Source organism: Oratosquilla oratoria, chromosome 8, assembly GCF_046742065.1.
Source record: "Oratosquilla oratoria isolate Oo_2021 chromosome 8, ASM4674206v1, whole genome shotgun sequence".
NCBI lineage: Eukaryota > Metazoa > Arthropoda > Malacostraca > Stomatopoda > Squillidae > Oratosquilla > Oratosquilla oratoria.
In genome coordinates this window covers 16,564,427-16,576,872 of record NC_134784.1, presented here as the reverse complement: position 1 = coordinate 16,576,872, position 12,446 = coordinate 16,564,427, and positions in this window count along the sequence as shown.

The following is a 12,446-nucleotide window of genomic DNA, read 5'->3' as shown; positions in this document are numbered from 1 at the left end:
AGACCCCAACAGGCCTCGCAGTGCGGGGGCTGCTTTCGTGACGGATGGTTTGACCTACGGCAGGAGAGTATCTGATCATGCGTCCACTCTCCAAGCTGAGGCCATAGCGGTCCAAGGAGCGTTAGAGCATGCTCTAATATCTCGAGCTGGTCCTGTGGTGATCCACACGGATTCACAGTCTTTGCTAGGCAGCTTAGAATCGATACAGCCCAGCGACAATGTACGCCTACTGACCTGCTGAAGCTGCATCAGCAAGGCAGGAGTGTTACGCTCAACTGGGTGCCAAGCCACGTAGGCGTCCCAGGTAATGAGCTAGCCGACGCCGCGGCTGAAGCGGCGCGCCAAAGACCCGAAGTCGATGTTGTCGTCCCTCTCAGCAGAAATCAGTTGCGCCTACGCACCAGGGCTCTGAATCAGGTACAACGGTTCCTTCAGCACAGACTGGCGGCAGAGGTGTCAGAGAGGGCGAGGTGGTACAGGGCAGTCACAGACTATGAGCCCCTTGTACTTCCTCGCTCCACACCTAGAAAAGTGGAAACTCTGCTCTTCCGTCTGCGACTGGAGGACCGTTGTTTCTGGGAAATTAAGAACAATTCCACACCTGAAGAAGGAAGATGCCGCCACTGCAGCCACCCCGAAGCCACCCTGAACCACTACCTCCAGCATTGCCCCGCAACTGCTTTTCTGAGGATAGGGCCTCCGACAACATCTGAGGGTCTTGTGCGTCGCCTATGCCGCCACTTAAGCGCGTACGAACTGCGTCGGCTGGTGGAGTGTCAGCCCCCCTTTTAAATATTTTTTCTCGCATTATTGTGTACTGCGTTTATGTCAGGAAGGGTGAATTCACCGAGATGTCCATACATATTTAACATAGGTATGCACATCCGGTAAATGTATGAGTGGGTGTGGCCAAGTCACACACACTCATATATTGAATCACCCCCACTTTGTCTATAATATTATTACACCACTTGCTATATACACCACCATCACTGAACACAGCTAATGTTAGGAAGGGTGCATTCACCGAGATGTGCATACGTATTTCATATACGTATGCACATCTTGTGAATGTATGAGTGTGTGTGGTTGGGCCCATACACACTCATAAGTCAAATCACCCACCAAACGGGCTCACACCAAAGCCCGTGGGAGCTTAACTCCCGAACTATACAGAACAGAAAAAAATCCTTCCTCCTCCTCCTCCTCCTCCTTCCTAACCCCCTTCTCATCCACCTCCTAGCTGCTGCTCCTCTCCTCCTCCTGCTCAACCCCACTCTCTCCTCGTCCTTTACCTCCTCCTCCCACTACCACTACATCTCTCACTCCTCTTCCCCCTGGGGTTAGGTTAGGTTTGATTTGGTTAGTCGTGTCACTATTATAACATGCTAAAGTGCTATGCCCACCAGGACTGTGGTACAGCTTACATTCTGTAAGTCAGGTTCATTTTGAACTCAGTCACGGTGACCTGTCGCGTCAGTACTTTAAAATGCTAGTGTTTAGAAAACCAGGAATGTTGAGGAGTTTACGTTCTATATCGAAATTCAGGTTCATTTTGATACGACGGGTCACCGTGACTGAGGACAAAATGAAACTGCCTTACGGTGCCGTTGGGCAAAGCACTTTTGCGTGTTCAACTACTGATACGACGGGTCACCGTGACTGAATTCAAAATAAAGTTGCCTTACAATATAGAATGCAAGCTGGAGCACGGTGCCGGTGGGCAAAACATTTTAACGTGTTCAACTGCTGATACGACGGGTCACCGTGACTGAGTTTAGGTCGTAATGGACCTGGAAAAGTCCAAATGGAAGAACAAAGAACGAAATAGATTTCGTATTAGATGAGAGCAAGAACATTAGCATTATTACTGTTATGAATAAAGTAAATATAGGTATTGACCATAGGTTGGTGGATTGCTTAGCCAAATTCAATTTTACAGCCGAGAGAAATGAATTAGGTTTAAAACATGCGAAGGTTAAGGATAAGAAGATGGAATTTCAGTTAGAAATTTAAAACAGATTCGAAGCTCTAAGAAATAGCGAGCACACCATGGAAGGTATGAATCTGAATTTAGTGAATATTATCAGGGAATCGGCAAAGTAGGAAGTACAAAAAGTATTTGTAAAAACAAATACCCTACAGTTACATATGACTTAATGAAAAGAAGGAATATGCAGTTTAAAAACAGGAGAGTATAACTTAAGTTTATCAACAAAAAGCAGAGAAGAAAAAAAAAAAACGGGTAAAATGGAGGAAACTATTCGGAAAAGTAGAAGTATTAAAGTGTCTGAGCCCAAACTAATCTTAGGAAGGCAGCAAATTATATTCTTAAAAGAGAGAAAGGGAGAGATTGTTAGATGCAGAGACAGAATGGTAAAAAGAATAGAAGAGTTTTACCAAGAGCTTTATTCTTCAGAAACCGTAGTTGAGTCAGTAAATTCATCTGCAGACGTTAGTAATGTACCAGAAGTTACAAAGTAAGAAGTAGAGTTTGCTCTAAAATATATGGAACGAGGAAAAGCACCAGAGGAAGATGGTATATCGACAGATCTTCTGAAAGACACAGGGAAAGAAGCTCGTTGTAAATTAGCTCGTTTGTACACCCAGTGCTTACGTCAGAAAGCGTTCTTGAATCACGGTGCAATGTTATAGTGATTTTGATTCATATAAAAGGAGACCAGAAATACTTTAGTAACTACCGACCGATTAGCTTGCTATCAAATGTATATAAAGTATTCTCCAAAATACTTACACATAGACTAAGTAAAGTTTTAGATGGAAACCAAGAGTATAGGTAAGCTTTAGAAATGGAAATTCAAGCCTAGACCGTTTACAGACGATTAATAATTTATTCGAGAAAATTACAGGATACCATTCGCTTTGTCCAGTACTTTGATGTAGTGGGGGAGCTTGCATGTAGCTGAGCTGTGCCAGCCAGGTGCAACCATGCTGGAGAGGTCAGCCCTAAGCTACCAGACAAAAACTGAGCCAAAAAATTTTTGTTGATGACCCTAGCTTGTCTTTGACCATGGATTGGAATGCTTATAGGATTTGCCACCCTCACCCTATGACAGTTGTTTTAGGATGAGGTTTTTGGGGTAGTTGTGAATTCCCCTATCCCTATCCTTCATATTTGCTACCCTACTCTCCTTTTTCACCATCTTTCTCTAATACTTGTTAAGGAAGGTTCTGGTATCTTGGTGCCTCCCAAGCTACATGTCTGAACCCAGTCAAGTGGGGATGTATACCGCGAGGTCACTACTCCCTGCGAGGGCCGAAAGCTCACCGACTGGGGAATGCATGTTTGTGAGGTAGGTACTAGGCTGCCGACTTCCTTTCTCCCTATCCAGTACACATGCAGAGTGACTACGCCGGCCCCATCCTAAATGGGACAAAACAAAAGAGGACAAACCCCGGGTTGACAAAGTCTCTAACTCACCTCCGAGGCCCTGCATGTGTAAATAGTCGTTTCTGGAACTTCCCGACTCTGCAGAGACTTTTCTTTTATTGCTTGAGGCATCAGGCAACTGCAGTATCTTCTTCTATGTATTGATCTTTCTTTCTTAATATATGGTGTGGCCTCATAAATATACACGATCATGGCGGCTGTTCAAACTGTACATTCTAAACCTCCACCACTGCCTGATCCTCCTAAACCCCCCGATCCCTCTCCTAATATTGTCAATCCTATTATTGACGATATTGACTTGGCAAAAGTAAAACCCCCAGTTGATGACTCCGGCTTGAAAAAGGACATCGGTAACAGTACTAAGACTTCATTGACAGATAATTCTGTAGCCCAAAAACTTACAATTGGAATGGATTCTGAAGTGACGAAAACATCTTTAGATACTCAGAAACCAATAAGTAGCTTAAATATTGCCCCTAATAGTCATAGAGTCTTACATTTAAAATATGTCTCTCTTGATAAGAGTTATATTGACTTACATGAAGAGTTCTGTAAATTTGGACCAATTAAAGAGATCAGGGTTAAACTGACTGACAACTTTAAAGCTTGGCTAGTCTGGATCTCATTTCTTTCTAATCAGGATGCAGCGGCTGCCTGCTTGGATTATAATAATTCCAAAGAAAATGAATCTTTGGCCCAACTTGTTGCTAGAGTGCCACCTAACCTGGATATCTTTTATCCAGAAAACCCGGTAGAGGAAAGGAAGGAAAGTGTGCAGAGGCCTCCCAATCCAGCTAAGTGGCTTATTATCACTCTTGCAAAGGAATGTGCTAACTTGTTTGAGTTTAAATGTTCTTGAAGAGTCACCTTGGCTTTGGTAATTTGACTATCTCACAGGTATTACTATTTGGAAGAAATTCCTTCTTAATTCATGCCATGGTGCTTAATTTGAGACAGAAATCAGACATTAAGAAAGTAAAACCCCACTAAACCTTTAGTTATGCCAAAGGGGTAATTTTTAATAAAGATCTCTATGACTTTGAGGAAGAAGAAATATTAGAAATGTGCCCAACTAATGTTTGGAAGGTTGTTAAAATCCCTCATTCTTCTATGATTATCCTAACTTTTTCTGGTGAAGATCTACCTCATTATGTAGAGATAGAAAAGGAGATTGTTTATGTGAAGCATAACAATAACATTGCAGGACCTTCTTCTGACACCATTCTTACAAACATCTATCACTGACTCTCTGACTCTCGTGCCGTTCACACGCTCCGCTCAGCGCTCCCTTCGAGAAAGTAATACAACATGGCACATACCAGAAACAGCAACAGCTCCAAGAAACTTGAAGATATGGTGGAGAGTCTTGTGAAAGCAAGAGAAGAGGACAGACAGTTCCTGTTGCAAGCAAGGAAAGAAGACCAGCAGTTCCTAAGCGAGCTGAAAGAGATAGTTAAACAACAAAAGCAGGAGATACAAGAACTCAAATCGACTGTAGTTAATCTCCAAGCTAGAGTGGAAGACCTAGAACAGTACACGAGGAGAGAAGATATCATCATCAGTGGTTTAAAGATTGTGAAAACGTATTCGGAAGCTGTGAAAGGTGATTCCGACTATAGTGCAGATAACAGTGGACAGAACATTGTAGAAAATCAAGTGATCCATTCTCTAAGTAACAAGGGAATACAGATCAGAGACACAGAGATATCAGCTTGCCATACACTGGGAAAAAGAAAACAGGACGGTACCCAAAATGTGATCGTGAGATTCGTATCAAGAAAGTCGAAGGTGAACGTGCTGAAAAACGCCAAGAAATTGAAGGGGACGGGCATCTACATGAATGAACACCTGACAAAACGAACCGGAGAGATTGCCAAAACAGCACGCGACATGAGGAAACAAGGGAAGATCATCTCGACATGGACAAGAGACTGCAAGGTGTATATCAAGTGCAAGGATGAAAAAGTACATCAAGTAAGTAATCTTGAACAATTAGTTGAATTTCAATAGTTCACACTCCTTAATCTTCAAACACAAACATAACCATGAACACTACAACTAACACAAAAACTAAAACAAACATATCAAAAAACTGTTCTTCATGCCATACCCTTGTCCCTACCAATCACCTCAAATGTACAATATGCAAACATTTATATAATTTCATGTGTGCAAATATACCCGTAAATACTGCCAAAAATAACCCAAATATTTTCAAAAACTGGTTCTGCCCAGACTGCTCTAAAACATTTCCCTATCATGACATCTCAAACACAGAAATTAATTTTTTGTTTTCCGCGCCAAATCTCGCATCAAAAAACCCAGATGTATATACCGCCATTAAGAAGTATAAAGAAATAGACAAAATATCAGAAAAGGAATTATCGATATTTAATCACAATAATACCCAAATTGACCCCGAATTAAATTTCTACTCAAAACTAACAAAAGACAGCGATTACTATAGTGATACACAATTTGACACAGTATTTCGTGATATTGATGGTTTCACACTAATTCACATTAATGCAAGGAGCCTAAACGCTAATTATCAGAAAATTGACTGTTATCTCAAGTTACTTAATAAAAGCTTTGACGTTATAGTGATAAGCGAAACATGGATTGACCCAGGATGTCTAGTAAACTTCCTACAAGACTATACTCCCTACAGTGTTAGACCTATCCAAAAAGGCGGCGGAGTCTCATCTTCATAAAAAAATCAATTTCATGCAAACTAATAAATCAATCCACTAATTCGCATGAAAACCTATTTGATTGCGTAGCTGTTGAGATTTTCAGTACACATACATACATACATATACCAAGGCTTTTTCCCCCTTCCAAGGGAGGTAGCCAAAAAGGGAAAGGCATAAAAACACTCCCACCCATTTCATCCCTAAATACACTCCACACCCCTCCCACCCTTCCTCTCATCTGAGCACCTCCTGGATGACGGGTCATCCCTGCACCCTGCCCACCGCCCTGGGTCAGAAGCAGTGTCGCAAGACACAGTACATCCACAGCGAGGCCGCTTCATTTAATCGGCGACCCCCCCTCTCCGTCCCCCTTTGTATATAAGGCGAGGACGGGGAGAAATCCCTTCGGGCTGCGTCAAAATTTACTCACACATACTACCCCACCCCCCACTTCCCCGCCCATTCCTCCTCATGCAGTCACAACATCATCCATATACAACCATTCTCCACTCACCTCTGTCTTCCGTCCTCTCCCTTCCTTCCTCAACAGACATTCCCCTCTTCCCCAAAGCCCCCTTCACCCCATCCATCCACCTCATCCTAGGACGTCCCCTCATGTTCACTCCCTCCACAGTAAAAAAAAAAAAAAAAAAAAAAAAAAAAAAAAAAGTCATAACAAGTATTTACAGAAAGCCAGGCACAAACATCAATGAGTTCACAAATATGCTTGAAGAAATCATAATTCCATTTAGAAATGAAAACCTATATCTCTGTGGTGACTTCAACATAGATTTACTTAAGTATGAGACTCACGAACAAACAAGACACTTTACAGATATGATTTTCTCTTTAGGTATATATCCTTTGATAAATAAACCAACCCGAATAACAAATACAAGTGAAACATTGATAGATAACATTTTCACCAATATTGTAAACTCCGAGATTCATAGTGGTATCTTAATAAGTGATATAAGTGACCATCTACCGGTATTCACTATCAATCCAAAAGAAATGCACTGCATAACAAAACCCAGAATTGTACTAAAACGTAAAATAGACGAAAAAAGTATTGCAAAATTAAATCAATGCTTAAAAGAAAATTGGGATCAGGTTTACGAGTCAGAAAATGCCAATCTATCATATAACGAATCTGTAAGCACTATCATGAGTAATGTAAACAAATGCTGCCCAGAGAGAGAAGTAGAAATAAAACCTTGTAACGTAAACTCAAAACCATGGTTTACAAACGGTCTTAAGAACGCGTGTCGATAGAATAACCAACTTTACAAGAAATCTATTAAAAGCAAGTCCTTGACAGACGAAAACAAATACAGTGTACAAAAACAAACTTACAACAATTTTACGCAACTGTGAAAAAAATACTATGACACACTGCTTGAAAATTATAAAGGTAATATAAAAAAGACATGGGAAGTAATAAACAACTTAACTAGGCCCAAAATTAATAACACCGATGAATTCATAGACATTATTAAAAACGGAAAAATTAAAAAAGAAGTGGCAAACGAATTTAATGAATTTTTCTCATGTGTAGGACCTAACCTCGCGAAACAAATAAAGACAACACATCAAACTTATGAGACATTTTTGAAACACCGAATAAATAACACTATGTTTTTAAAACCCGTCACGGAAAACGAACTTATGAACACAGTAAAATCAATGCAGAACAAGAAATCACTCGATTGCACAGGAATCAATATGAACCTTGTAAAACAAATTATGCCTATCATCAAAAATCATTTTCTGACAATATGCAATAAATCATTTGAACGAGGAATATTTCCAGATGCAATGAATACAGCAAAAGTAATACCGATATTCAAATTAGCCGACAAATCAAGTTATAATAACTATAGACCAATTTCACTTTTACCACAGTTTTCCAAAATTCTTGAGAAGTTATTCACAATCCGGGTTGACTAATTAAAAAAAAAAAAAAAAAATGATCACATTTACCATAGTCAATATGGATTTCAACGAAATCTTTCAACGTCAACAGCAGTAATGGAATTAATTGAAGAGATAACTAACAATATAGAACAAAAGAAAAAGACAGCCGGCATATTGATCTAAAAAAGGCATTTGACACAGTAAATCATGAAATCCTAATTCGAAAGGCCGATTACTATGGGCTAAGAGGTAAGGTTAATGACTGGTTAAAAAGTTATCAAAAAATCAGGAAACAATATGTAGCCATTGAGGAAGAAAGATCACATATTCTACCAGTTACATGCGGAGTACCTCAAGGTTCAGTTCTAGGACCCAAACTATTCTTACTATACATTAATGACATTACAAATGTATCCAACCTTATGAAATTTATACTGTTCGCCGACGATACCACCATTCTATGCTCCGATATAAATTCCGACAAACTAATCAAGACAATTAATGAAGGATTATGTCAACTATCCAACTGGTTTTCAGCCAATAAACTATCCTTAAACGTATAAAAAACTAACTACCTGCTTTTCTACAAAAATAATGAAAGCACTAAGCCGATCAAAATAAACAACGAAATTATTGAAAAAGCGTCCGTCAGTAAATTCCTAGGCGTGTATTTAGACGATCAACTTAATTGGAAACATCATATAAATCACGTGATAAATAAGATATCCAAAACTTTAGGAATTATGCATAAAATGAGAAATATCCTCAATGAAAATACCCTACGTACCATTTACTGTAGTCTACTACTACCATACCTAAACTATTGTTCAGAAATTTGGGGTAATACTTATCAAACTAATCTTCAACGCATAATTACCTCTCAAAAAAAGGCACTGCGTATAATCTGCAATGTAGGTCGTTTAGAACATACAAATAATTTATTTAAAAAACTAAATCTACTGAAATTCAAGGACTTAATAAAGTACAAAACTGCCATTGTTATGCACCAAATCTACAATAAACAAATGAATCAAAACATATTGAAATTTTACTCAACTTACGAAACTCGCTATGCGACTAGGCATACAAACGACTTCTTTAAAACTCAATACAGAACAACCAAAAAAGGCCAATGCTTATCTATTATAGGTGTTAACACATGGAATAAACTGGAAAAGGAATTACCTAAGACAAAATGTTTATCAACATTCAAACGATACTTAAAAAAGTCTTTAATCTATAAGTATTAGTATATCGAACATTTCAGGTCCATTTCATGATTGTATTCATGGAGAAACTGTCATGTACCACCCAAGTCTGCCGCTCTTTTTTTTTTTTTTCTTTTTTTTTTTTTTTTTTCTTGTTCCAGCAGGTCACGGTGACCCGGACCTGCGCATTAAGTAATTATCGTCCCGTCAAGAATCGACCTGACCTCTCACCTCTCACCTGACCCCCACAAGATGACCCCGATTCCTACGTGAGGTCGGAGTTAGCGGACGTCGTGTCGCATCTCATTGTGTGTGTGTGTGTGTGTGTGTATATGTGTATGTGTGTATATATGTGTATTTTTGTGTAGATGTGTATGTATGCATCATACTAACATGTAACAAAAATTAATGATAATAAAAAAATCCTTATGGGGAGAGCAACTCCCCATAAGCTTTGCTTCACGCTCTCCCTTTTCAACTACTAATTTTGTAAAAATTTTGTATATATGTATGTCTAAATTGTATTTTATATTGTTCAATAAACCTTAACTAACTAACTAACAAGTTTAAGCCCCGTCCCCTTCAGTGCTTTAACTGCTATGGTTTTGGCCATCCTTCCCGCAGATGTGCAAGGGACAAACTGTGTTTGATATGTGCTCAGCCTGAACATGGGGATTGTTCCCGCCCAACAGTTTGTATAAATTGTAAAGAAGAGCATAATGCCAGGGATAAGAACTGCGTAATTTATAAGAAGGAACAGGAAACACTACTAAAAGCCCATGCAGAACATATAAGTGTAGGACATGCTAAAAGACTACTAATTCCAAAAGATACAGTGATGTTGTTAAAACAAATAGTAAAGTGGATCAGCCAACTGTAGAACCCAATAGAAATAAAAATGCCAATATGAATTCTTCTGTTAACACTGAACCCAAGCCTCAGTGTAAAAGTGTTACTATCAAATCTAATCGTCTTTCTTCTTCTCAACTTGGAATTTCTAATACTTCTCAATCCTCCTCTGCGGAGGTTTCCTCACCCCTTGTTGAAGGGGTGTCTCCTGCCCCATCTGGAGGGGCACCTAAGGTTTCTATTGTTGAAACCTCACAGGCCTCCTCCCAGGCAATCTCTCTTCCAGACTTGGGGGACTCCCCAGTAGAGGGATTGCTGACTAGTGTGCCTCACTCAGTAGAGGTGCACAGAAGCAATGAGGATCAACCAACTCTAGAATCTAATAGAAAAACAAATACTAATACGAATTCTTCTGTTAATGCTGAACCCAAGCCTCAGCGTGAAAGAGTCACTATTAGACCTAATCGTTCTTCTCCACAACTTGGAAATTCTAGTACTCCTCAACCCTCCTCTGCGGAGGTTCTCTCATCCCCAGTTGAGGGAATGTCTCCTGACCCATCTGGAGGGGCACCTAAAGTCCCCATTGCTGAAATCTCGCAGGGTTCCTTCAATAAAGCCTCCTCTCAATTAATCAACCTTCCAAACTTGGGGGGCTCCCCAATAAAGGGATCACGGTCTGATGTGCCTCACTCGGTTGAGGTGCACAGAAGCAAAGCTATGGAGTCTGAAGCTGTGCACAGTAAAAGACTCCACAGTCCACCCTCATCTCCATCTTCTTCCCCATATCGTGATATGCAATCTAAGAAAAGAACTAATAATCCAGACTCTACATCATCTGTCGGACCATTGTCAGAGAGGAGGATGCCACCCGCGAAAGCAAAGAAATTAGAAAAGAACCCATCTTGTAGACCCTCTCTCTCCCAGACTTCTCTTCCCAAACCAGTAGACCCAAAAAAGAAAAAAGAAAAAGAAAAACAGTATAATGTCTATAATTCAATGGAATATTCAAGGTTTTAATTCTCATCGAGAGCAGGTTCGGATTCTCTTTAAAGAACATGGTATGTCTGCTATTTGTTTCCAAGAGACTATGCTTGGCGATTTATCCCCTAATGTTGGACTTGATTACAAATTTTACAGATCTCCTATGATTGTGGGCCGTGCCCATGGAGGTACTGGTATCATTGTTAACAAATCTATAAACCACAGAAGTGTCCACCTACATTCGGTGTTGCAGGCTTGTGCAGTAAATTTTTTTTTACCACTAAATGGATCACTTTATGTTCTTTGTATTTGGAACCTGAACTGGAAGATCAACTCCTAGACATATATAACCACTCCCGTCAGTTTGAGTTAAATGACCTACAATCTTTGGTCGACCAGCTCCCTCAGCCTTTTATTTTAATGGGTGACTTTAACGCCAAGCATCCTCTATGGGGTGAATCAAGGTGTGACCCCTGGGGCAATATAATTGAAGAATTTATTGATAATAACGATGTCATTTTGATGAATGACTGTTCCAAAACTAGGTTTGATGTCTTTCACAACTCAAGTTCTGCTATAGACCTAACTATTTGTTCATCATCCTTAAGATTAGACTACAGTTGGTCAATAGATGAAGATCTACATGGTAGCGACCACTGGCCTATCCATATCAAATATTTAAAGAACATTCCCTCCTCTTGCTTACCTAAATGGAAGACAGGAGAGGCTAATTGGGAATTATTTAGGAGATCCACAGAGATTAATTATAAGACTAGTGATTTTTCTAGTAACTCTGATGCATATGATTATCTGGTAGGCATCATACTTTCTGGTGCTTTCTCATCCATTCCTAGGACAGCTGGTAAACCTCAACGCCCAGTAGTCCCCTGGTGGAACGATGAATGTGCTTTAAGCAGAAAGATTACAAGAACTTGCTATAAGAAATATCGGAGATATCCTTGTTTAGTCAATAGGATAACGTACAGAAGAGCTCAAGCAAAGCATAAGAAAATCTTCAAGAAAGAAAAGAGGGAATCCTTCATTAAATTTATCAGCAAATTGAAATATGACTCTTCACCTACCTTAGTATAGGATAGGATTAGAAAATTACAAGGATAGTTTACTCCATCTCTTTTGCCCATTCTCAAGATAAATGACTTTTTTATATCAGATACAAGTGAAGTAGCAGAGGCTTTTGGAAGACATTATGCTGATATTTCAAGTCCACTACATTATTCACATGATTTCAGAAGAATTAGAGACAAGACCACGATTATTCCTCCTACCAGTACGAACTCAGAGGCATATAATCTTCTTTTCACCTTGGATGAAATGGATCATGCTTTATCTCTATCCTCCCCAACCTCTCCTGGAGAGGATGAC